Source organism: Bubalus kerabau, chromosome 3 (genome assembly GCF_029407905.1).
Source record: "Bubalus kerabau isolate K-KA32 ecotype Philippines breed swamp buffalo chromosome 3, PCC_UOA_SB_1v2, whole genome shotgun sequence".
NCBI lineage: Eukaryota > Metazoa > Chordata > Mammalia > Artiodactyla > Bovidae > Bubalus > Bubalus kerabau.
In genome coordinates, this window is record NC_073626.1 from 57087977 (window position 1) to 57114422 (window position 26446).

Genomic DNA, 26446 nt, shown 5'->3' on the forward strand with positions numbered 1-26446 from the left:
CCTGCACCATGGGTCTGTAGAGGAGGAGAGCTCCCTTGTTAGTGAGAATGGGGAAGGAGGACTCCAGGATGCAGGGAGTATCTGAGCAAAGGCTGCCCTGAGGTGAGAGGGGCCAGACCATATGGCTGCAGAGGGAAGAGCATTCCTGACAGAAGCATGGCAAGCACAAATGGCACCAAGCTGGGTGGAGTGACAAGGAGAGCAAAGTGGCTCATGAGGCCAGAGAAGCCAAAGGGCCAGGTTGTTTTGGCTTGCAGGTCACCATAAAGACTGACTTTTACTCTGACACGAGGTTATCAGAAGTTTTTCAGCAGTGTGGTAACATGATTCAGTTTAGGTTTTAACAGATTCATTTTGGCAGATTTGTTGGGAATAAACTGAAGTTGGCAAGGATAGAAAGGGCCCATGGGGAAGTTACTGCCATACCCAGGTAACCTGAGTGACAGGGAGCAGTGCGTGGGGCAGTGTCTAAATGGAGTGATGAGAAGTGATTGGTTCTTGAATATGTTTTTATGGTGGAACTGACAAAATTTGCTGAAAGATCAGAGACTCCAAATCTTCACCACCTGAAAAGACAAAATGCTATTTACCAAAATGGAGAAGACAGTGAGAGGGACAGGTTTGGGATGAAGTGAGGGGTGCAAGGTAGAGCAGTAGTTCCAGGTCAGACATGCTACACTTGATACAATTATGAGATGTCTGGTTAGCAGATGTCTTCTCTCCAGCCTCAAACAGATTGCCTTTCCTTTCATGTCTCTGCAAACGCCCTACATGGAATAGTTGCCTGCAAACTAGTAACTCCTGTGTATTTGGAGCAACAAAGTGACAGATCTCATTCCATTAATGTGACCAGAAACTCCAGTCAACTGTCCATTTCTGTCTCTGAAACCTTTCCCTCGGACTTGAGTGACTGAACTCAAGTCACACAGTAGCACAGAACTATAGATTCAGTGGGCTGATCTGGTGAAAAGCATCTTTCAGTTGCCCATTTTTTATTTGGCCCAGGGGCCTGGGGAAATATGGGAGGATGGGCACATAGATACGGATTCTGACTGATGACTCTGCAGTGACCCTCAGTCCCGGGATGTCTTCCCAGAGTGAAGTGATGATGTACTCCGGAGTCTCTCTCCAAAATGATGGCTGGCCGAAAACAGAAGTCAAAGGACATTTATGAAGAAGATGAGGTAGGGGCAGAAGATTCTTGTTCACATTGGAAAAGTGTGAAAAGACAGACATCTTGTCTAAGTCACCCAAGAACTGATTTTGCATGTGTGAGTGAGTGTCGTCTAGCAGCACCCATCTCTCTTTCAACCAGTTTGTAACCTTGGGTCAGCCCAGGGTTAAAGGGAGGGAGATATTAACATGTGACTGAAGTCTGCATTTTATACCTTTGTGCTGTGTCTCAATTAATTAAAGATTTGCCATAAAACTTCACTGGCAGTGTGCCACACCAAGACATTTCATAAAATACAGGCTGATTAACTTCCTTCTAATTTGTATGATAATTAACATCCTAAGTTTTTAATTCTGTTAATTGTCCTACCACAAAGAGGCTGATTGGGCTTTCCAATGCCTTTTGTGACAGTCCTCTTCCCAAGGGGTGGCTTCATTGTCTTTATGATACAGGGTTTCCCTGTCATTCATCAAGACCTAGAGGTAGGTGTGCGGTTATTTCTCCAGCCATTCTGTCAGGAGCCACGCCTGTGCCCATAAATCAAACACTGAAAGTCATTTGGTATTTTATCAGGATGTCAGGCTAGCTCTGTGAATGTCCCTTCCTCTTAATGAACAATTAACTTGCTAAAAGCAATAAGGCCCCAAATACATCTGAGCCACATGGGCCATGGTTGAGCACCTCCTGGTACACAGGCGGCTTTTACCTCAGCACACACTGAGGAAGTTCAAGAGCAAAACTGCTGTGTTGATGATAGGCTTCTTAAGGGCGAAGATGTCTGTTCAGACCTGCCTCAGAACACAGGAAGGGGAAGGAGAAAGTGATTATCAGGGCTTTTCACTCCAGAATTGCATAGTAACTTCACAAATTGCATATTCTATGAAGGAGATTTTATTATACTTGCATTGCATTTGAGGAAACTGAGGCACAGTGAGATTAAATGAAACACAGAAGTAATATAGGCCATAAGTGGCAGGATTTTGGATTCAATTATATATAACCTCTAAGGTTTTAATCTAGTGAATATTGCATCTATGAATAAAAGAAATCAATAATTCATTGACCATCTATATACTAGGTACAATTATGGGATTTTTACATAAATTATTTGTAATATTTACCACAGTCCTCAGACCTGGATTGAAGTGTATGTTCTGCTGAGGAAAAGGAGCTTCCTCATGGCCATGTAATCTGTTCAGGCTACCCAGCTCAAAAGCAGAGGTGGGTTTCTGAGAGGGTCCAGCCAAGCTTACTCGTAGCCAGATCTATTTGGGTGCCTAACTGACCATCAGCACACATACCCTTGCCTACCTGAAGTCATCACATGGGTTCAGCCCAAAAGGATTTTGGGCAAGAGGGCTATGAGCTAGGTTGAAGATGGGCAAGGTCAGAGCAGGCAAGGAAGAGCAGAGAGATGCTGGAAGAGACAAAATGATGGGCATTGACATCGCACTTCCTTTTTACACCAGGTCAATATCTTCCCTCTCTTTCTAATTCAAACATTTCTCAAATATATTTCTCTGGTCCTATTATAGTTTCCCAATCTGGATTTTTTTGCCAACAGTTCAATGACACTATTTTAATTTAGGTTGCTAATTAATTCTTAATGTTGAAATACAAAATGTATTTTTGAGGAGCCATGTTTCTGCCTGTCACCACTAGTAATTCTCTTTCCCTTGAAACTACATTTTCTATTTGGTTTGTGTGACTCCATATCTTCTGCTTCTCCTGCTATCTCTTTAATTATTTCTTCAGTGTCTCCTTGGCCTCCTCATTTTTTTCCTACCATTAATGGCTGAGAAACTGATTGTCCTTTCATACTTCCCTAGTGACCTCAACAAGATACCACTACTGTGAAAAGAAGGAGGAAGTGTGGTAAGCATCAGAATTGTTCTGCTAGCAGTAATTTCTCTCTTGTTAATGAGGTCCTATCTGAGGTTATTGATATTTCTCCTGGCAATCTTGATCCCAGCTCGTGCTTCTTCCAGCCCAGCGTTTTTCATGACGTACTCTGCATATAAGTTAAACAAGCAGGGTGACAATATACAGCCTTGACATATTCCTTTTCCTATTGGGAACCAGTCTGTTGTTCCATGTCCAGTTCTAACTGTTGCTTCCTGACTTGCATACAGTTTCTCAAGAGGCAGGTCACATGGTCTGATATTGCCATCTCTTTCAGAATTTTCCATAGATTATTGTGATCCACACAGTCAAAGGCTTTGGCATAGTCAATAAAACAGAAATAGATGTTTTTCTGGAACTTTCTTCCTTTTTCCATGATCCAGCAGATGTTGGCAATTTGATCTCTGATTCCTCTGCCTTTTCTAAAACCAACTTGAACATCTTGAAGTTCATGGTTCACATATTGCTGAAGCCTGACTTGGAGAATTTTGAGCATTATTTTAGTAGCGTGTGAGATGAGTGCAATTGTGTGGTAGTTTGAGCATTCTTTGGCATTTCCTTTCTTTGGGATTGGAATGAAAACTGACCTTTTCCAGTCCTGTGGCTACTGCTGAGTTTTCCAAGGCTTGGTACAAGTTCTGGTCAAATCAATACTTGCCAAGCACTCATTTTTGGTCCTCTGCCCTGTGCCAGAGGCCCCTGACAGATGCAGGGCACAGCCTTGGAGAAGACACCGACCACGTCAACATCATACAAATCAAACAGGCTGGGTGGTCCACAGAAGGCTTCTGGGAGAGAGCAAGTCTTCAAAGATGAGTCAGATTTTACTACAAGTGATGGAGGAGAAGGGACACTGAAACACTTACAAGCATTCTGACCCAGCATGGGAGCGGGGTGGGGGGGGGGATTATCTTAGTTTCTGCCTCCCAAGAGAAGAAAACAGCTGAGTCTGAAGATTGATGAGGGGCCAACCCCATAGCTGATAACCCCAGAGGTAGCCTTTCTCAGCCTTGGCTGCAACTAGAATTAACTGTGGAGACTTTAAAAATTCAGATGCTCAGACCATGTTGTTGTTATTATTCAGTTGCTCAGTCATGTCTGACTCTTTGTGACCCCGTGGACTGCAGCATGCCAGGCTTCCCTGTCCTCTACCATCTCCCAGAGCTTCCTCAAACTCATGTCCATTGAATCATTGATGCCATCCAACTGTCTCATCCTCTGTCATCCTGCCTTCAATCTTTCCCAGAATCAGGGTCTTTTTTAATGAGTTGGTTCATAGCATCACATGGCTGAAGTATTGGAGCTTCCGCTTCAGCATCAGCCCTTCCAATTCCAATTCAGTCCTTCCAATTCAGGGTTGATTAGCCCATATCATAGACTAATTGAATCAGAATTTCTGGACATGGGACCATATGCCTAGGGAATTGCAACTTTCCTTTCCTCGAAGTGCCTGTAGGTCATGGTTGACTTGAGCCTCCAACTTCAGAAAAGCCTGGAAGGATCCTGCATGCAGCTGTGCACATTACCCATGATGACCCACAGCTGTTCCATAAAGCAGGGCTGGCCCTGCCCTTGCCACCTCCAGCAGCCAGAACTTCTTTGCCCTGTAGATACTGTCACTCCTTCATCCCCAGGTGCTGCCCATCAACCAGGACATAAGTATGCTCTGTGTTAGGTTTCTTCTAGATATTTCTACACCTTTAAGAGTCCAACTCCCTCCCTCCAGTATCAAAGAGGTAACCTAATAAGTATCTTATCAAATCTGGTTAAGGTCCACAGAACCCAACATCTGAAATGTAAGACCACTTTGAAGGTATCTCACATGTTATCAAAGCTGGTACCCACTTGGGGAAAAATTAATGGTCATAACAGTGCCCACCAATGCCCAGCAGCTCTCCTTCAACTTTTAATCTCCTGACAAGGGTTAGTCCTCTTATTCCTCCCTTTTCTGATTTTGAGTGTATGTTTTCTCAGTGTCATTATGGCCTTGCCCCCTCTGCAGTCTGCCCAGGAACTTACAGAGAGCCTGTGTTTGGAACTAACTGGTTCAGAAAGCTTTCTCCCACTGTGCAAGGAAGAGCAAGCATGCCCCAGACCCTGCTTTTCCCTACCGTTAGCCACACTTGGGCATCATCCACCTGGATAAAGGGATGGGCTGCTTTTTCATACAGAGGACTGTCAAGCACACAGATCAAGGTCAAGGCTTTGCTGATCTGGCCAGTGGTGAAGGGACAACAGAACACCTTTAGATTCCACTTGTTACTAACTTAGCACAGGCAGAGTGGCTGTCAGCTCCTGTGTCCTTCTCCCTCATACCCAAACAGTAGGGGCTGGACAATGGAGAGTAAATGGGGAAGCCTAGATCCTGAGGAGCTCAAGTTAAGCAATTCCTTGTCTGCAGCTACTTCCTGAAAGGTGGAGCAAAAAGCTCTATGTCTCTTCAGAACCGGGGAAGTCATAGAAACTGACAGCCTTCCATAGGGCATGGAGGTCAGCAAGAGAAGGCCTTAGAACAACTCTTCACAAGGCATCATACAAGACTCCAACAAGCTGCAGTTCAAACTTTTGGCTCTTGGGCCAGTATAGAAAGTGTGAGGTCACTGGGGCACCAAGGCAGACCCATCCCTCCAAGGTCCACACAATCTCAGGCAGCATCCCACCTGTTCTTCAGGAGCATCTCACCTTCCACTTCCACTAGTCAGGCATCCTTGGCTGCTTGCCCTGTAGGGGGCAGAGATATGCAACAGAAAGGAAGGGGCTCTGAAGACTGAGAGGACCAAGTTGATGTTGGTCCTAGCCCCAGCATGGAGAAGGGAGTAGAAGAGGCAAATATACACTGAGAGATGTCCAGAAAGTGGTGAAGGTTGCCCGAACCAGAGAAGCAGCAGGATGGAGAGGCAGGCACACATTCTGGATATGAGGGAAGGCAAGATGAGGATGTGCCTCTTGGTCTTGACAGCATGTGGAGGAACAGGAGTCAAGGATCCAGATTCTTGCCCAGGCCATCAGCGTTGGGCACTGCCACTATCAGGTGAGGGAATATTTTTGGGACAAGTTCCAGAGGAATGTGGATCATCCGTACAGGATGCCAGGGGCCCCAACAGCAGGTGGCAGGGGTATGTGAGCCAGTACATGAAGGTTTTGTCCTCCTAAAGTTTGGAAGGTACACATTCAATAAGGATGCTCAGACGCTCACAGTACCTAAAGGTGAAGCGGCAGAAGAAACAAAATAGACAAGGAACCATGATTAAGATAAAGGAGCACAGGGTCTGTGGCATAAACAGCAGGATAATAGAGCTAGGAGGAAGCACCACCTGCAAGCTGAGCTTTGAAAGATAAATCAACTCTATTCCATCAGTAGAATCAGGTGAATAGAAGGCATTCAAGGGGCAGAACAGCTAGTGAGACCCCTGGAGGCAGGTGTAATACCAGATTGTGCTCAGGAACTCATGAGAAAGAGCGGAGGAGGGGCAGAGCCATGCATAGTGAGAGGACACAGAGGATGGGAGGCTCGAGGCTGTAACTGCATGGCTGCCTCATGGCAGGACCCATCATTTGGGGAGACATTACCTGCTCTTTCCCAATGCAGCATCTTGCAAGCCCAATGCTCAGGTGGTAGGAAGCCCTTTAGGATAGAAGTGATGGTGTCATGATGGTATTGAATAGACATCTGCATGCTCTGGTCAACCAGCCTTTGAAATATTAGTGTATACCTCACAGGGAAACTATTTCTGACTATGGATCTGAATAATGGAGAAGGGAAAGGAAGTGAATTCAGTGCCAGCTAAGCACTGACAAGTGACTTTTTTCTCCATCTACTAAAGTGAATCAGAATTCTTAGGCATATTCAAATTTAAAACACTCACAAGAAAAAAAGATTCCATCTCTTTCAGTGGCTCTGAATGTAGTGAATCTAGACAAAGGCTTCCCCTGCCTCTTTTGCTACCTTAAATCACATTGTAGGTTTCTTACAGGTTAGTGTTCAGATGTCTGGGAGAGTTTCCTCTGGACGTAGTTTTGTCCAGCTTGGCCACCGCCATCCTGCAGGCTGTCATCTCCCTTCTCCATGAGTACTCAGTCACTTAAGTCATGTGTGATTCTTTGCAATCCCATGGACTACAGCACACCAGGCTCCTCTGTTCATGGGACTATCCAGGCAAGAATACTAGAGTGGGTGGCCACGCCCTCCTCCAGGGGATCTTCCCAAACCTGGAATCAAACCCATGTCTACTGTGTCTCCTGCATTGTAAGCAGATTCTTTACCCACTGAGCCACCTGGGAAGCTTCCTAAAGAGTTGCCACAGTTTCCACTGCTGAGTCTGGTTCCAAAAATGTCCTAAGATAATGGGCTATCAAGGGCACCTTACACTCTTTTACTTATTTTGTGGGGGGGGGGGTGTACACCACACAGTATGTGGGATCCTAGTTTCCTGACCAAGAGTCAAACCCCAGCCCCCTGCATTGGAAGCACAGTCTTTCTTCACTACTAGACCACCAGGGAAGTCCCATGAGCACCTATATTCTTTGTACTTGCAGGTTCACAAGAAGCCCTGGCGTGCTTGTGAAATACCTCCTTGCTTGCTAGGTTCACAATTTCTGACTCCATGTTCTCAACAGTGTGATTGTAAATTCACATTATTTTGTTACAAATGGTATGTGTGCTAAGAGATTTTGCTTTGCCCTCCATACAGCAATTATGCTCTTTTCTTTCCAATTATAAAACAAATGAGTTTTACTTTGGGAAATATAGAAAAGGAAGAAGAAAAATGGAATTATACGCAAATATAATGTTAAAAGGAGCTTCCCTGGTGGCCCAGATGGTAAAGAATCAGTCTTCAATGCAGGAGACCTGGGTTTGCTCCGTGGGTCGGGAAGATGCCCTGGAGAAGGGAAGGGCAACCCACTCCAGTATTCTTACCTGGAAAATCCCATGGACAGAGGAACCTGGCAGGCTACAGTCCATGTGGTTGCAAAGAGTCAGACATGACTAAGTGACTAAGCACAACGATAATGTTAAAAAGAAATCCAGGAACTTTCCTAGTGGTCCAGTGGTTAAGAATCTGCCTTGCAATTCAGGAGATGCAGGTCCAATCCCTGGTCAGGAAACAGATCCCACATGCCACTGAGCAATTAAGCCCGCACACTACAACTACTGAGCTCAAGCGCTGTAACTAGAGAGTCTGTGCACCATAGTGAAGGATCCTGAATAATGCAACAAGATCCCATAAGCTGCAACTAAGACCCAACACAGCCAATAAATAAATAAATATTTTTTTAAAACCAGGAAAACCCATTGCCTTTCAGTTCCATTGCCCAAGTTCAGGACCATGTCTCCTGTGTCCCAGTATGACCCCCATGCAGCCCAGAGCCTCTCTCACAGTCCAGCGCCCTCTTCAACATCTCCCAAACATTCTGGACAAAACTCTCCCCTGTTTCCTTAGCAGTTCCCAAGGTTAAGGGCCTTTCTTTCTCATCTGTCCTTAATTTTTCCTGAAGGCAGAGCACATAAGGTTCCTGAGGGGTTACTACCCTGGAGACTACTCACAAGAACACCCATGCTTTGGTGGATGTACGTCAGGGCAAGTATATGCCACTACAGGGCTCCAGAGTTGATGGGAAACTCTGCAGAGCCCTGCCATCCAACAAGGACTGTAGAGGAAATACAGACTGCCAGGGCTTCCTCTGACAGGGAATATACTGGGGAAGCCCAAGTTATGGCATTTGTCACATGGAGAACCAAAGCAAATGGCAAGGGGGAGGCAGCTTTGTATTCTCTTTTCCTCTGACTCTAACTAAACTTTATCTACTACTATTTACATCTAGAGCAAAATAGAGTGGAAACTGAGGTCATTATCCCACTTATCTGCAGTAGAAAAAATAAGCCAAGGTTATGACTGATAAAATGTTTAAAGTCAGAAATGCCTATATGTTCTCTGCTAACCAAATCCAACAGATACACTGAAACCAAGTCCCCCTAAAATTGAATTTCTCTGCCAGGTTTATGGTTACCCTCACTACCCAAAACTTTACTCCCTTACTATTCATGAACCTGTTCTACTCAATGTTGAGTATCAAAGAAAAGAGAAAATTGCAACCTTATACAAACCCCTGTGTCTCTGACCTTTGAAGTAAAAGGCTTTAATCTCCCAGGCCTCTGTTGGGTCTAAAAAGGCTGACTCAAGAGCTTACAGTTAGGAAATGTGAAAATGTAGAAATCAAGAATAGCTGTTGGGCTAGAACACTGGTAACAACTTAGACTACAAATCTACCACATAGAATCACTGAACACACAGTTCCCTGAAAGATATAGATAAAGACCTGACACACATTCCTGAGTTGTTTTTATGTGAAGCAGACTCCCACCAGATGAAAACTGCTGACCACAAGCACAGAGACCCTAGACTGGTTGAAACCAGAAGGATGATGATGCTTGAAACTTCACTTGAACCAACCAAACCGAGAGCTAGGAATAAGCTGAGCTCACACACTGCAGCCCCCTCCCTCACACTACCCTGAAAACCCTTACCCTGAAAGCCATCAGGGAGTTTGGGTCTTTTGAGCATGAGCTGCCTGTTCTCCTTGCTTGTCCCCCTGCAATCAATGCTGTTCTTTTCTTCACCACAACCCAGTATCAGTAGATTAGTTAATGCATACTGAGAGTGGACTCAAGCTTGGCTCAGTAACAACACTACCATCTTAAAAGCGGTATAATGTGGTTTAATGGAAAACCTACAGGTGTTAGCCCTGGGAATACCTGGCCCAAAGCATGTTCCACAATGAATTGGTTGTGAAACCAAAGGAAAATGTATTCATTTCACTAAGCTTCAACATTTGCATTATAAATTGAATATTAGAACATTTAATCTAGAAGATTAAGTGAAAAAAACACGTACAAAAATATAGTAACATCACTGCCATGTAGCAGGGATTTAATAAATTATTCTCACTGTCAGTCTTTGCACATATGCACCCTAGTTGTATGTTTGTTGCTCAGTCATGTCTGACTCTTTGCAACCCCCTGGACTATACATCATCAGATTCCTCAGTTCATGGGATTCTCCAGGCAAGAATACTGGAGTGAATTGTCAGTTCCTTCTCCAGATTTTCCCAACCCAGGGATCAAACCTGGGTCTCCTACATTGCAGCCACCAGGGAAGCCCACTCTGATTAGCCTATAGAACCAACTTTAGACACTTCTGAACTCACCATCACCATACTGTGTCCACACTGAGGTTCTCTGCTCATCAGAACTGTGGAGTCTGTTCTGGAATTCTATGCTCACCTACAAGACTGCAGTGTTCACAATGGGGTTGTGTGCTCAGCAACAGCACTATGGTGTCTACACTGTACATGCTTATTCATCTATTTATACATTTATTGAGATAATGAGCTTCAGTGTTCCTACTTGGGTATAGGTCTGGTTTTTGGAATTGGCAAGATAAAGATTAATAAAATACAGTTCCTGCCTCAAAAACAAGCTCCATATTAAGGAGCGTCAATGATTCTGCCAAGGTGAGCAGTGCTGAGTGTCATGCTACTCCACCTATTTCCTGTGGGTGGGCCTTATAAGTGTGAGCTCTGGACGCAGCTGTGCCCTTCTATCTAAACTCCCCTTATTTTAAGGAATCTAGAAACCACTGAAAACTAAATATTAACAGTGACTTGAGAGCTTGTTTGAAGGTTCTAGCAAAAGAGCAGAGCTACTTATATACCCTTGACTGAAGAATGCATGCTTGCATGCATGCTCAGTCATGTCCAGTTCTTTGTGACCCCATGGACTGTAGCCTGCCAGACTCCTCTGTACATGGAATTATCCAAGCAATAATACTGGAGGGGGTAGCCATTTCCTTCTCCAGGGTATCTTCTCAACCCAAGGATCAAACCCACATCTCCTTCCATGCAGGTGGATTCTTTACCATCTGAGCCACCAGGGAAGCCCAATACAAATAAACTTATTTACAAAACAGAACCAGACTCACAAACTTAGAGAATGAATTTATGGTTACCAGAGGGAAGGGTTGGGGGAATGGATAGTTAGGAAATTTGAGATTTACATGTACACTCTGCTATATTTAAAATAGATAACAACAAGGACCTACTACTGTATAGCACAGGGAACTCTGTTCAGTATTCTGTAACAACCTAAATAGGAAAAGAGTTTGAAAAATAATAGATACTCATGTATGTATAACTGAATCACTTTTCTGTACACCTAAAACTAACACAACATTGTTAATAAACTATACTCCAATATAAATTAAAAATTAAAAGAAATATTAGTATATAAAAATATGCCAACTCTGGGAATTGTCTAGTGGTTCAGTGATTAGGACCTGGTGCTTTCACTGCCAGGTCCCTGGGTCCAATCACTGGTCAGGGAACTGAGATCCCACAAGTTACATGGTATAGCCGAAAATAAAATATGCCGATTAAAAAAAAAAAAAAAAAGCAGTGACTTAGCTAAGCATCAACTTACCCTAGATACTAAGATGGGCCAGAGGAAGGAGGATAAGCCAAAACTAAAAAATATTATGGAAATGTAACCTTGAATTGAGAAGGTCGCATCAATGCACTTTTCTTAAAAAAAGGAAGAGTTTAGTAGCAGTGCCCCTGTCTCAGCTTTGCTCAAATCCAGCTTTAAGCAAGAGCAGCACTGGTCTAACTCTTCAACTGTAATCATTCCAGCTGTTGTTGAAAATTAATTAATTTTTTTTAAATAAGCTGCAAATACACAACCTTGCCATTTAGCAGCCATGGCTTCAAAAATGATTTCCCAATTCTTAATTATACATCAATAAGATTGTGTCACTAAAAGTTGAATAAATAGAAGAATTCATTCCACACTCAGGTGCCCATGTATGTGTGTGTAAGTACAGATTTGAAAAGACCTCCATCCTCTCCTTGTTCCTCCAGTTTCATGTTTCTTCTTAATTATCATTAGTGTTATTTCCAACTAATATCAGAATTGTACCTTCAGTTAGATGCTTTTATTTTTAATAATAATTAATATTATGGAATATGTCCTATATATAAAAGGATGTAACAACTTTAAGTTATAAAAATGAAATTATTTTATTAATTTCCTGGCTCCTTTGTTGTCTACATTTCTATACCTTTCTTAAAGTATATCATCCTCTTCACTAAATAAATACTGTTAAATATTTATCACTTAGGAATTTGTTATACATGATAATGTGCATATCTATTTCTCTATGACTTGCCTTTTCACCCACCAGTAAGGGTTTGAGATTCATTCATGCTGATGTGTATGACTGCAGTTCCTTCATCTTCTCTTCTCTGTAGTCATCTATTAAATGAACGTACCATTTATGGGTGGACATTTGCATCATTTCCAGATTTTTTTCCTATCACAAACCCTCTGTTATAAACTTTTCATGCATGTTTCCTGTGCAAGCATGCAAGATTTTCTGTAGGAGGAAATTTTTTCTAGTAGGCTTAGAATTGCTTGATAATAAAATATGTATATCTTCAACTTTCCAAGAAAATGCCACTTCCAAATACATGTCAACTTCCACCAGTAGTAGATGAGTGACTTTAGCTCCATATTTTCACCAAAACTTAGTGCTGTCCTTTCTTATATTTGCCAATTTAATAAGTGCCAAATACCACTTAATTTATTAATTTGTATTTCCTTGATAACTACTAAGGTTGAGTATTTTTAAAATATAAAATATATTTAAAATATATAGTATTTTATAAATATATATTTTATATTTAAATATGTCATGTTTCTCCCATAAAATGCTTGATCATGTCTTTCTGTTCATTGTATCCATTGGATTTTTAGGATTTTCTAAAATTTAGTTCTTAATATATTCTTAATATACATTAAAAATGTTTTCTTTCAGTTTGTGGTTTGTCTTTTTCATTTTTTTAGTACATAGAAATTTGTACTTTTGCTTTTGTTTCAATTTGTTTTTGTTTAATTTTTAATTTGTTTAAATGTATCAAGAAATGCAAAAAAGGCAAAATGGTTGTTTGAGGAGGCCTTACAAATACCTGAGAAAAGAAGAGAAGTGAAAGGTAAAGGAGAAAGGTAAAGATATACCCATCTGAATATAGAGTTCCAGAGAACAGCAAGGAGAGATAAAAAAAATCCTTCCTATGTGAATGATGCAAAGAAATAGAGGAAAACAATAGAATGGGAAAGACGAGATTTCTTCAAGAAAATTAAGATAACAAGGGAACGTTTCATGCATAGATAGGTACAATAAAGGACAGAAATGGTATGGACCTAACAGAAGCAGAAGATATTAACAAGAGGCAGCAGGAATACACAGAAGAACTACACAAGAAAGATCTTAAAGATCCAAATAACCATGATGGTGTGATCACTCACCTAGAGTCAGACACCCTAGAGTGCAAAGTCAAGTGGGTAAAGCATCACTATGAACAAAGCTAATGGAAGTGATGGAGTTCCAGCTAAGTTATTTCAAATTCTATAAGATGCTGCTGCTAAAGTGTTGCACTCAATATGCCAGCTATATAGTTCAAACTATCACACAATTGTGCTCATTTCACATGCTAGCAAGGTTATCCTCAAAACCCTTAAAGCTAGGCTTCAACTGTATGTGAGCTGAGAGCTTCCAGATGTACAAGCTGGATTTCAAAAAGGCAAAGGAACCAGAGATCAAATTGCCAACATCCATTAGATCATAGAAAAGGCAAGAGAATTCCAGAAAAACATCTACTTCTGCTTCATTGACTACACTAAACTCTTTGACTGGATCCACAGCTAAATGTGGAAAATTCTAAAAGAGATAGGAGTAACAGACCACTTACCTGTCCTGAGAAACCTGTATGAAGTTCAGGAAGCAACAGGTAAAACCAGACATGGAACAACAGACTGGTTTCAAATTGGGAAAGGAATACATCAAGGGTGTACTGTTACCCTATTTAACTTCTATGCAGAGTACATCATGCAAAATCCTGGGCTGGATGAATCACAAGCTGGAATCCAGACTGCTGAGAGAAATATCAACAACCTGAAATATGCAGATGACACCACCTTTATGGCAGAAAGTGAAGAGGAAATAAAGAGCCTCTGGATGAACGTGAAAGAGGAGAGTGAAAAAGTGGGCTTAAAACTCACATTCAGAAAACTTAGATCATGGCATCTGGTCCCATCACTTCATGGCAAATAGACGGGGAAACAATTGAAACAGTGACGACTTTGATTCTTTAGGGCTCCAAAAATTACTGCAGATGGTGACTGCAGCAATAAAATTAAAAGACACTTGCTCTTTGGAGTTATGATTTTTCCAGTAGTCATGTATGGATGTAAGAGTTGGACTATAAAGAAAGCTGAGCACAGAAGAATTGATGCTTTTGAACTGTGGTGTTGAAGAAGACTCTTGAGAGTCCCTTGGACAGCAAGGAGATCCAACCAGTCCATCCTAAAGGAAATCATTCCTGAATATTCATTGGAAAGACTGATGCTGAAGCTGAAACTCCAATACTTTGGCTACCTGATGCGAAGAACTGTGGTGTTTGAGAAGACTCTTGAGAGTCGCTTGGACAGCAAGGAGATCAAACCAGACAATACTAAAAGAAATCCACCCTGGATATTCACTGGGAGGACTGATGCTGAACCTGAACCCCCAATCCTTTGGCTCCCTGATGCAAAAGAACTAACTCATAGGAATAGACCTTGATGCTGGTAAAGATTGAAGGCAAGAGAAGGGGATGACAGAGGATGAGATGGTTGAATGGCATCACAGACTCAATGGACATGAGCTTAAGCAAACTCTGGGAGATGGTGAAAGACAGTGAGATGTGCTGCAGTTTATGGGATCACAAAGAGTCAGACACAACTGAACAACTGAACAACAGTACTCTGAATAGTATTCCATCATATGTATATATCATATTTTTTTTATCCATTGTTTGATCTGTGGCCTATCATATGATCTATGCTGGAGAATGTCACTTTGTGCACTTGAGAAAATCCTACATTCTGTATATGTCTTATAGATCTAGTTGATTTGTTTTTTCTTCATTTTCTTGTCTTCTGTCTAGGTGTTCTATTATTGAGAGTTCAGTATTAAATTTTACAGCTATTATTATATAGTTATCTGTTTCTCCATTAAGTTATGTCCATTTACTTCATATAGCTTGGTGGTATTTTATTGAGTGTGTAAACTTTTATAATTATTATATCTTTTTGCTATATTGAAACCTTTGTTAATATATAATGTCCTTCTTGTGTCCCTTAATATCTATTGATATAAAGTCTATTTTTTTCTGACATTAGCATAGTCACACTACTCTCTTTTTGGTTATTATTTTCACAGAATATATTTTCCCATCCTTTTACTGTCAATATAGTTATATCTTTAAATCTGAATTGGGGGGGAGGAGCCAAGATGGTGGAGGAGTAGGACGGGGAGAACACTTTCTCCCCCACAAATTCATCAAAAGAGCATTTAAACGTCGAGTAAATTCCACAAAACAACTTCTGAATGCCGGCAGAGGACATCAGGCACCCAGAAAAGCAGCCCAACTCTTCAAAAGGAGGTAGGAAAAAATATAAAAGACAAAAAAAGAGACAAAAGAGGGAGGGACGGAGTTCCGTCCAGGGAAGGGAGTCTTAAAAAGAGAGAAGTTTCCAAACACCAGGAAACCCTCTCACTGCCGAATCTGTGCTGAGCTTTGGAAGCACAGAGGGCAACATAAAAGGGAGGGGGAAAAAAAAATAAACAATTAAAAATCGCAGATTGTGAGCCCTACGGTAACTCCCCAGCGGAGAAGCAGCGCAGACGCCTGCACATGGCATTAGCAAGCGGGGGCTGGGCAGGGAAGCGCAGCACGGGCTGCGTCGCTTAGAGTAAGAATCGGCCGAATGTCCTGAGCGCTATCTGAGCGAAATAATTTGGGCTAGCAAACTAGACTGTGGGATATCTACCACGCGAAAAGCCAGCCCTAACCTAAGACACCGCCAGGCCCGAGCACAGAACAAAGGACTGAACAGAGATAGCCGGCTGCAGACCTTCTCCCTCCAGTGACAGGCAGCCAGAGCCGGAAGGGGGCAATCGCAGCCCCAGAGAGACACTATCTATAAAACTGTAAGCAGGCTTCTTTGCTAACTAAAACTTCTTGGGGGTCTGGACGGTCAACAGCTGCCTGAGAAGGTGCGCCGGTTTTACACCCAGATAACCGAGTGGTGGGGAGGCGATAAGTCGCAGCATTGGCGCCCACCAAACACCTCATCACCTGAGCTGCTCGGATCTGGGAAGAGCACAAAACACAGGCCCAACCAAGTCTGCGCCTCTGAGGACTACCCGAGTGCCTGAACCTGAGCGGCTTGGACCTGGGAGCTCAGCCCAGGGCCGGCCTCTGATTGTTCCCGGCGGAACAACCTAGAGCCCGAGCAGTGTGGGCAGGGAGGCTACACACTCCGTGAGCGGGGGCAGACCCAGTGTGGCTGAGGCACCGCGAGCGCACGCCAGTGTTATCTGTTTGCAGCATCCCTCCCTCCCTCCCCACAGCGCGGCTGAACAAGTGAGCCTAAATAAAATTAAAAAAATAGTGTCCTCCACCGTCCCCTTTGTGTCAGGGCAGGAACCAGACACTGAAGAGACCAGCAAACAGAAGAAGCTATAACAGAGGGAAACGCCTTGGAAGCTACAGGCCATAGATTAAAACCCTGTGGTTACTATGGATTACATAGGAAGGGGCCTATAGATCTTGAGAAATATAAGTCGGACTAAGGAACTGCCAAAAATGAACTGAACCCACAATACTCACAACAAAACCAGAGAAAGACCTAGATATATTTTTACTATTTTTATGATCAATCTTTCTTTTTTTTTTAATTAAAAAAAAAATTTTAAGTCCTCTATTGTCCTTTAATTTTCACTTTTATAACTATTATTTTGCAAAAAAAAAAAAAAGACCCTATTTTTTTTTCTTCTTCAGCAAACTTCATATATATATTTTATAATTTTTTGACCGTTTTTTTTTTTTTTTTTTTTTTTCTTCTTTTCTTTAACATTGTATTTTTGAAATTCCAAACTCTACTCTAGATCTTTAATTTTAGCCTTTTGGTATATGTTATCAATTTTGTACCTATAGTTTTTTTCATAATTTCTGTGACTTTTTTTTTCCCTCTGTTTCTTTCTCTTCTTCTTTTATATAACATCGTATATCTGCAATTCCAAACTCTACTCAAGATTTTTAATTAATGCTTTTTGGTATTTGATATCAATTTTGTACCTGTATTTTCTTTATAATTTTTGCGACATTGTTTTTGTTGGTTTGTTTGTTTTCTCTCTTTATTTTTCTTCTTCTTCTTCTTCTTTTTTTTTTTTTAACGTTGTATTTTTGAAATGCCAAACTCTACTCTAGATTTTTAATTTTTGCTTTTTGGTATTAGTTATCAATTTTGTACCTGTAGTTTCTTTATAATTTTCACGACCTTGTTTGTTTTTCTTTGTTCGTTTTTTCTCTCTTTCTTTCCCTTCTTCTTTTCATTAACATCGCATTTTTGAAATTCCAAACTCTACTCTAGATTTTTAATTTTTGCTTTTATGTATTTGTTACCAATTTTGTACCTTTAAGAACCCAATCTTCAGGACCCATTTTTCACTAGGGTATGAGATTACTGGCTTGACTGCTCTCTCTCCCTTTGGACTCTCCATTTTCTCCACCAGGTCACCTGTATCTCCTCCCTAACCCCTATGTACTCTACCCAACTCTGAATTTCTGTGTGTTCCAGACGGTGGAGACCACTTAAGGAACTGATTACTGCCTGGATCTGTCTCCCTCCTTTTCATTTCCCCCTTTTATCCTTCTGGCCACCTCTGTCTCCTGCCTCCTTCTTCTCTTCTCTGTATAACTCCGTGAACATCTCTGAGCGGTCCAGTTGTGGAGTGCACATAAGGAAGTGACTACTGGCTAGCCCACTCTCTTCACTATTGATTCCACCTCATCTCATTTGGGTCACCTCTAACTCCCTCCTCCCTCTTCTCTTCTCCATGTAATGCTGTGAACCTCTCTGAGTGACCCTCACAGTAGAGAAACTTTTCATCTTTAACGTAGATGTTTTATCAGTGGTGCTGTATAGAAGGAGAAGTTTTGAAACTACTGTAAAAATAAGACCAATAACTGGAAGTAGGAGGCTTAAGTCCAAACCCTGACTCCAGGGAACTCCTGACTCCAAGGAACATTAATTGACAGGAGCTCATCAAACGCCTCCATACCGACACTGAAACCAAGCACCACACAAGGCCCAACAAGTTCCAGGGAAAGACATAACAAGCAAATTCTCCAGCAACAAAGGAACACAGCCCTGAGCTTCAAGATACAGGCTGCCCAAAGTCACCCCAAAACCATAGACATCTCATAACTCATTACTGGACATTTCATTACACTCCAGAGAGAAAAAATACAGCTCCATCCACCAGAACATCGACACAAGCTTCCCTAACCAGGAAACCTTGACAAGCCACCTGTACAAACCCACACACAGAGAGGAAACGCCACAATAAAGAGAACTCCACAAACTGCCAGAATACAGAAAGGACACCCCAAACTCAGCAATTTAAACAAGATGAAGAGACAGAGGAATAGCCAGCAGATAAAGGAACAGGATAAATGCCCACCAAACCAAACAAAAGAGGAAGAGATAGGGAATCTACCTGATAAAGAATTCAGAATAATGATAGTGAAATTGATCCAAAATCTTGAAATTAAAATGGAATCACAGATAAATACCTTGGAGGCAAGGATTGAGAAGATGCAAGAAAGGTTTAACAAGGACCTAGAAGCAATAAAAAAGAGTCAATATATAATGAATAATGCAATAAGTGAAATTAAAAACACGCTGGAGGCAACAAATAGTAGAATAACAGAGGCAGAAGATAGGATTAGTGAATTAGAAGATAGAATGGTAGAAATAAATGAATCAGAGAGGACAAAAGAAAAACGAATTAAAAGAAATGAGGACAATCTCAGAGACCTCCAGGACAATGTTAAACGCTACAACATTCGAATCATAGGGATCCCAGAAGAAGAAGACAAAAAGAAAGACCATGAGAAAATACTTGAGGAGATAATAGTTGAAAGCTTCCCTAAAATGGGGAAGGAAATAATCACCCAGGTCCAAGAAACCCAGAGAGTCCCAAACAGGATAAACCCAAGGCGAAACACCCCAAGACACATATTAATCAAATTAACAAAGATCAAACACAAAGAACAAATATTAAAAGCAGCAAGGCAAAAATAACAAATAACACACAAGGGAATACCCATAAGGATAACAGCTGATCTTTCAATAGAAACTCTTCAAGCCAGGAGGGAATGGCAAGACATACTTAAAATGATGAAAGAAAATAACCTACAGCCCAGATTATTGTACCCAGCAAGGATCTCATTCAAGTATGAAGGAGAAATCAAAAGCTTTTCAGACAAGCAAAAGCTGAGAGAATTCTGCACCACCAAACCAGCTCTCCAACAAATACTAAAGGATATTCTCTAGACAGGAAACACAAAAATGGTGTATAAATTTGAACCCAAAACAATAAAGTAAATGGCAACGGGGTCATACTTATCAGTAATTACCTTAAACATAAATGGGTTGAATGCCCCAACCAAAAGACAAAGACTGGCTGAATGGATACAAAAACAAGACCCCTACATATGTTGTCTACAAGAGACCCACCTCAAAACAGGGGACACATACAGACTGAAAGTGAAGGGCTGGAAAAAGATTTTCCATGCAAATAGGGATCAAAAGAAAGCAGGAGTAGCAATACTCATATCAGATAAAATAGACTTTAAAACAAAGACTGTGAAAAGAGACAAAGATGGTCACTACATAATGATCAAAGGATCAATCCAAGAAGAAGATATAACAATTATAAATATATATGCACCCAACACGGGAGCACCGCAGTGTGTAAGACAAATGCTAACAAGTATGAAAGGAGAAATTAACAATAACACAATAATAGTGGGAGACTTTAATACCCCACTCACACCTATGGATAGATCAACTAAACAGAAAACTAACAAGGAAACACAAACTTTAAACGATACAATAGACCAGTTAGACCTAATTGATATCTATAGGACATTTCATCCCAAAACAATGAATTTCACCTTCTTCTCAAGCGCACATGGAACCTTCTCCAGGATAGATCACATCCTGGGCCATAAAGCTAGCCTTGGTAAATTCAAAAAAATAGAAATCATTCCAAGAATCTTTTCTGACCACAATGCAGTAAGATTAGATCTCAATTACAGGAGAAAACTATTTAAAAAAATCCAACATATGGAGGCTGAACAACACGCTGCTGAATAACCAACAAATCACAGAAGAAATCAAAAAAGAAATCAAAATTTGCATAGAAACGAATGAAAATGAAAACACAACAACCCAAAACCTGTGGGACACGGTAAAAGCAGTTCTAAGGGGAAAGTTCATAGCAATACAGGCACACCTCAAGAAACAAGAAAAAAGTCAAATAAATAACCTAACTCTACACCTAAAGCAAATAGAAAAGGAAGAAATGAAGAACCCCAGGGTTAGTAGAAGGAAAGAAATCTTAAAAATTAGAGCAGAAATAAATGCAAAAGAAACAAAAGAGACCATAGCAAAAATCAACAAAACCAAAAGCTGGTTCTTTGAAAGGATAAATAAAATTGACAAACCATTAGCCAGACTCATCAAGAAACAAAGGGAGAAAAATCAAATCAATAAAATTAGAAATGAAAATGGAGAGATCACAACAGACAACACAGAAATACAAAGGATCATAAGAGACTACTATCAACAATTATATGCCAATAAAATGGACAATGAGGAAGAAATGGAAAAATTCTTAGAAAAGTACAACTTACCAAAACTGGACCAGAAAGAAATAGAAAATCTTAACAGACCCATCACAAGCACGGAAATTGAAACTGTAATCAAAAATCTTCCAGCAAACAAAAGCCCAGGTCCAGACGGCTTCACAGCTGAATTCTACCAAAAATTTAGAGAAGAGCTAACACCTATCCTGCTCAAACTCTTCCAGAAAATTGCAGAGGATGGTAAACTTCCAAACTCATTCTATGAGGCCACCATCACCCTAATACCAAAACCTGACAAAGATCCCACAAAAAAAGAAAACTACAGGCCAATATCACTGATGAACATAGATGCAAAAATCCTTAACAAAATTCTAGCAATCAGAATCCAACAACACATTAAAAAGATCATACACCATGACCAAGTGGGCTTTATCCCAGGGATGCAAGGATTCTTCAATATCTACAAATCAATCAATGTAATACACCACATCAACAAATTGAAAAATAAAAACCATATGATTATCTCAATAGATGCAGAGAAAGCCTTTGACAAAATTCAACATCCATTTATGATAAAAACTCTCCAGAAAGCAGGAATAGAAGGAACATACCTCAACATAATAAAAGCTATATATGACAAACCCACAGCAAGCATTATCCTCAATGGTGAAAAATTGAAAGCATTTCCTCTAAAGTCAGGAACTAGACAAGAGTGCCCACTTTCACCATTACTATTCAACATAGTTTTGGAAGTTTTTGACACAGCAATCAGAACAGAAAAAGAAATAAAAGGAATCCAAATTGGAAAAGAAGAAGTAAAGCTCTCACTGTTTGCAGATGACATGATCCTCTACATAGAAAACCCTAAAGACTCCACCAGAAAATTACTAGAACTAATCAATGACTATAGTAAAGTTGCAGGATATAAAATCAACACCCAGAAATCCCTTGCATTCCTATGCACTAATAATGAGAAAACAGAAAGAGAAATTAAGGAAACAATTCCATTCACCATTGCAACGGAAAGAATAAAATACTTAGGAATATATCTACCTAAAGAATCTAAAGACCTATATATAGAAAACTATAAAACACTGGTGAAAGAAATCAAAGAGGACACTAACAGATGGAGAAATATACCATGTTCATGGATTGGAAGAATCAATATAGTGAAAATGAGTATACTACCCAAAGCAATCTATAGATTCAATGCAATCCCTATCAAGCTACCAACAGCATTCTTCACAGAGCTAGAACAAATAATTTCACAATTTGTATGGAAAAACAAAAAACCTCGAATAGCCAAAGCGATCTTGAGAAAGAAGAATGGAACTGGAGGAATCAACCTACCTGACTTCAGGCTCTACTACAAAGCCACAGTTATCAAGACAGTATGGTACTGGCACAAAGACAGAAATATAGATCAATGGAGCAAAATAGAAAGCCCAGAGATAAATCCACGCACATATGGACACCTTATCTTTGACAAAGGAGGCAAGAATATACAATGGATTAAAGACAATCTCTTTAACAAGTGGTGCTGGGAACTCTGGTCAACCACTTGTAAAAGAATGAAACTAGAACACTTTCTAACACCATACACAAAAATAAACTCAAAATGGAATAAAGATCTAAACGTAAGACCAGAAACTATAAAACTCCTAGAGGAGAACATAGGCAAAACACTCTCTGACATACATCACAGCAGGATCCTCTATGACCCACCTCCCAGAATATTGGAAATAAAAGCAAAAATAAACAAATGGGACCTAATTAACCTTAAAAGCTTCTGCACATCAAAGGAAACTATTAGCAAGGTGAAAAGACAGCCTTCAGAATGGGAGAAGATAATAGCAAATGAAGCAACTGACAAACAACTAATCTCGAGAATATACAAGCAACTCCTACAGCTCAACTCCAGAAAAATAAATGACCCAATCAAAAAATGGGCCAAAGAACTAAATAGACATTTCTCCAAAGAAGACATACAGATGGCTAACAAACACATGAAAAGATGCTCAACATCACTCATTATCAGAGAAATGCAAATCAAAACCACTATGAGGTACCATTTCACACCAGTCAGAATGGCTGCGATCCAAAAGTCTACAAGTAATAAATGCTGGAGAGGGTGTGGAGAAAAGGGAACCCTCTTCCACTGTTGGTGGGAATGCAAACTAGTCCAGCCACTATGGAGAACAGTGTGGAGATTCCTTAAAAAACTGGAAATAGACCTGCCTTATGATCCAGCAATCCCACTGCTGGGCATACACACTGAGGAAACCAGAAGGGAAAGAGACACGTGTACCCCAATGTTCATCGCAGCACAGTTTATAATAGCCAGGACATGGAAGCAACCTAGATGTCCATCAGCAGATGAATGGATAAGAAAGCTGTGGTACATATACACAATGGAGTATTATTCAGCCATTAAAAAGAATACATTTGAATCAGTTCTAATGAGGTGGATGAAACTGGAGCCTATTATACAGAGTGAAGTAAGCCAGAAAGAAAAACACCAATACAGTATACTAATGCATATATATGGAATTTAGAAAGATGGTAACAATAACCCTGTGTACGAGACAGCAAAAGAGACACTGATGTATAGAACAGTCTTATGGACTCTGTGGGAGAGGGAGAGGGTGGGAAGATTTGGGAGAATGGCATTGAAACATGTAAAATATCATGTATGAAATGAGTTGCCAGTCCAGGTTCGATGCACGATACTGGATGCTAGGGGCTGGTGCACTGGGACGACCCAGAGGGATGGAATGGGGAGGGAGGAGGGAGGAGGGTTCAGGATGGGGAACACATGTATACCTGTGGCAGATTCATTTTGATATTTGGCAAAACTAATACAGTTATGTAAAGTTTAAAAATAAAATAAAATTAAAAAAAATCTGAATTGATTCTCTTGTACATAGTATATAGTTAGATCATGTTTTCTTATTCATTTTTGCCAATTTCTGTCTTTTGTTCAGAGAGTTTAATCCATTTAAATTTAGGGTAAGATCTGATCTAAAGGGTCTTATTCCTGCCATTTTGCTATTTGTATTCCACATATCTAATAGCTATTTGGGGTCCTTATTTCCTATATTGCTATCTCTCATGTTTAGTTTATTCTTTGTAATGAATTTTTTTATTTCCCTTCTCATTTTCTTTTTTGTGTAATCTATAGTTTGTGTGTGTGTGTGTGGTTCCCATGGAGATAGCATTTAGGATAGCATCCTAAATTTATAACGTTCTTATTTTACTTAGTACCACCTTAATTTCAATAGTATACAAAAATTCTGCTCCTATTCACCCCCTTCACCATCGCTTTTGTTACTGAGGTCATGAAATTACATCTTTAGGCATTGTGTATGAAAATATATCAACTACTTTTAATGCGTTAGTGTCTTATACCATGGGGGAAACAAAAAGTGCAATTACAAACTAAAGTATTAATAATACTAGCTCTTATAATTTCTCATGCGTTTACCTTAAACAGGTATATTTATTATTTTTTCATATAGCTTTTAGTTACTGTCTTATGTTCTTTCATTGGAACATATAACAGTATCTTTAGCATTTCCTTCAGGTTCCGTGTAATGATAACTCTTCTTCATCTTTTGAAGAACAATTTTGCAAGATATAGGATTCAGTTCAGTTCAGTTCATTTACTCAGTCGTGTCCGACTCTTTGCGACCCCATGAATCGCAGCACGTCAGGCCTTCCTGTCCATCACCAACTCCCAGAGTTCACTCAGACTCACGTCCATCGAGTCAGTGATGCCATCCAGCCATCTCATCCTCTGTCGTCCCCTTCTCCTGCTGCTCCAATCCCTAACAGTATCATAGTCTTTTCCAATGAGTCAAATCTTCGCATGAGGTGGCCAAAGTACTGGAGTTTCAGCTTTAGCATCATTCCTTCCAAAGAAATCCCAAGGCTGATCTCCTTCAGAATGGACTGGTTGGATCTCCTTGCAGTCCAAGGGACTCTCAAGAGTCTTCTCCAACACCACAGTTCAAAAGCATCAATTCTTCAGTGCTCAGCTTTCTTCACAGTCCAACTCTCACATCCATACTTGACCACAGGAAAAAACATAGCCTTGACTAGACTGACCTTTGTTGGCAAAGTAAACTTTCTGCTTTTGAATATGCGATCTAGGTTGGTCATAACTTTCCTTCCAAGGAGTAAGCGTCCTTTAATTTCATGGCTGCAATCACCATCTGCAGTGATTTCGGAGCCCAAAAAATAAAGTCTGACACTTTTTCCACTGTTTCCCCATCTATTTCGCATGAAGTGATGGGACTGGAAGCCATGATCCTTGTTTTCTGAATGTTGAGCTTTAAGCCAACTTTTTCACTCTCCACTTTCAATTTCATCAAGAGGCTTTTGAGTTCCTCTTCACTTTCTGCCATAAGGGTGGCATCATCTGCATATCTTAGGTTATTGATATTTCTCCCAGCAATCTTGATTACAGCTTGTGTTTCTTCCAGTCCAGCATTTCTCATGATGTACTCTGCATAGAAGTTAAATAAACAGGGTGACAATATACAGCCTTGACGTACTCCTTCTCCTATTTGGAACCAGTCTGTTGTCCCATGTCCAGTTCTAACTGGTGCTTCCTGACCTCCATACAAATTTCTCAAGAGGCAGGTCAGGTGGTCTGATATTCCCATCTCTTTCAGAATTTTCCACAGTTTATTGTGATCCACAGAGTCAAAAGCTTTGGCATAGTCAATAAAGCAGAAATACACGTTTTTCTGGAACTCTCTTGCTTTTTCCATGATCCAGCAGATGTTGGCAATTTGATCTCTGGTTCATCTGCCTTTTCTTAAACCAGCTTGAACATCAGGAAGTTCATGGTTCACATATTGCTTAAGCCTGGCTTGGAGAATTTTGAGCATTACTTTACTAGCGTGTAAGATGAGTGCAATTGTGTGGTAGTTTGAGCATTCTTTAGCATTGCCTTTCTTTGGGATTGGAATAAAAACTGACCTTTTCCAGTCCTGTGGCCACTGCTGAGTTTTCCAAATTTGCTGGCATATTGAGTGCAGCACTTTCACAGCATCATCTTTCAGGATTTGAAACAACTCAACTGGAATTCCATCACCTCCACTAGCTTTTTTCGTAGTGATGCTTTCTAAGGCCCACTTGACTTCACATTCCAGGATGTCTGGCTCTTGATCAGTGATCACACCATAGTGATTATCTGGGTTGTGAAGATCTTTTTTGTACAGTTCTGCTGTGTATTCTTGCCATCTCTTCTTAATATCTTCTGCTTCTGTTAGGTCCATACCATTTCTGTCCTTTATCTAGCCCATCTTTGCATGAAATGTTCCCTTGGTATCTCTACTTTTCTTGAAGAGATCTCTAGTCTTTCCCATTCTGTTGTTTTCCTCTATTTCTTTGCATTGATCCCTGAAGAAGGCTTTCTTATCTCTTCTTGCTATTCTTTGGAACTCTGCATTCAGATGCGTATATCTTTCCTTTTCTCCTTTGCTTTTCGCTTCTCTTCTTTTCACAGCTATTTGTAAGGCCTCCCCAGACAGCCATTTTGCTTTTTTG